The sequence below is a fragment of the Chiloscyllium plagiosum genome, unplaced genomic scaffold, assembly GCF_037043375.1.
Source record: "Chiloscyllium plagiosum isolate Xiang-an unplaced genomic scaffold, Cpla_swu_hap1 HiC_scaffold_166, whole genome shotgun sequence".
Taxonomy (NCBI): domain Eukaryota; kingdom Metazoa; phylum Chordata; class Chondrichthyes; order Orectolobiformes; family Hemiscylliidae; genus Chiloscyllium; species Chiloscyllium plagiosum.
The window spans coordinates 138734-139711 of record NW_028270305.1 but is presented as its reverse complement, the minus strand read 5'-3'; the positions used below and the strand labels follow the sequence as shown (position 1 = coordinate 139711).

Here is a 978-nt window from a genome sequence, read left to right as displayed (position 1 = left end):
TGAAATATCTCCATTATTTTGTGCTCTTCTCACCAAGATGAACCACTTCTACTCAACCTGCTCCAGATTTCATTTGACAAAATAATCATTAAGAATCCCACTGCATAAACATGCCCTTCACATCTCTTGTTATTTGGCTTTCCTGGATCTCTTTCGTACGATAAAAGGTCACAGCAGCTTGACTTGTAAAAGAAAGTCTCGTTCCTTTTCAATATCCCAATGCAATCTACATTTCAATGCAGTTTAGGCAACAGGACCAAATTATTCTTTGAGATTTTATAATAGCGTCGATGCATACAAACTGATATTGCAGTTCCAATTTCAGTAAGACAGTTGTGATCATCCAAAAATAGCAACATTGAAAATCACTGACAGCACCGACGAGAGTGGGACTCGAACCCACGCGTGCAGAACACAATGGATTAGCAGTCCATCGCCTTAACCTCTCGGCCACCTCGTCACATACGCCTGTATTCTTATGAATAAGTGAATTGCATAAATTATGCAGAGCAGCAGACATTTCTCCCTTGTTTTGGTGAAATCATAAATAGCACAGTACGGTTCCAAGACTATTGTCTGTCATCTGGGTTGTGGGGCAAGCGCATTCGCACTGTGACACTCTGCTCACAGTGGTCTGAACAAAAATGAAGAAATGACTATGTAACAAGGTCTGTTGAATTCTGTGAAGATTTGAAGTCAATGGAATGAAGAACCCGAGACAGTAGGAGGTGTTCTTTCAAGAAAGAGTTGGATAGAGCTCTTAAGGATAGTGGAATCAAGGGTTATGTGGATAAGGCAGGAACAGGATACTGATTGAGGATGATCAGTCATGATCATATTGAATGGTGGTGCTGGCTCGAAGGGCAGAATGGCCTGTCCCTGCACCTATTGTCTATTGTTTATTAAATTGCCTGTGAGGAATTGTTTGCCAGACTGGAGTAGAGTGCATAGTGCTCAATGTCATTATTCGGAACACCT

At 41.3% G+C, this 978-nt stretch overlaps 1 non-coding gene across 1 annotated transcript; it reads right to left on the bottom strand.

Moving 5' to 3' along the window:
- Positions 1–378: 378 nt before the first annotated feature.
- On the bottom strand, positions 379–460 carry trnas-gcu (transfer RNA serine (anticodon GCU)). The gene has a single exon. It is a non-coding gene; the product is annotated as a tRNA-Ser (tRNA).
- Between the last annotated feature and the right edge of the window lie 518 nt (positions 461–978).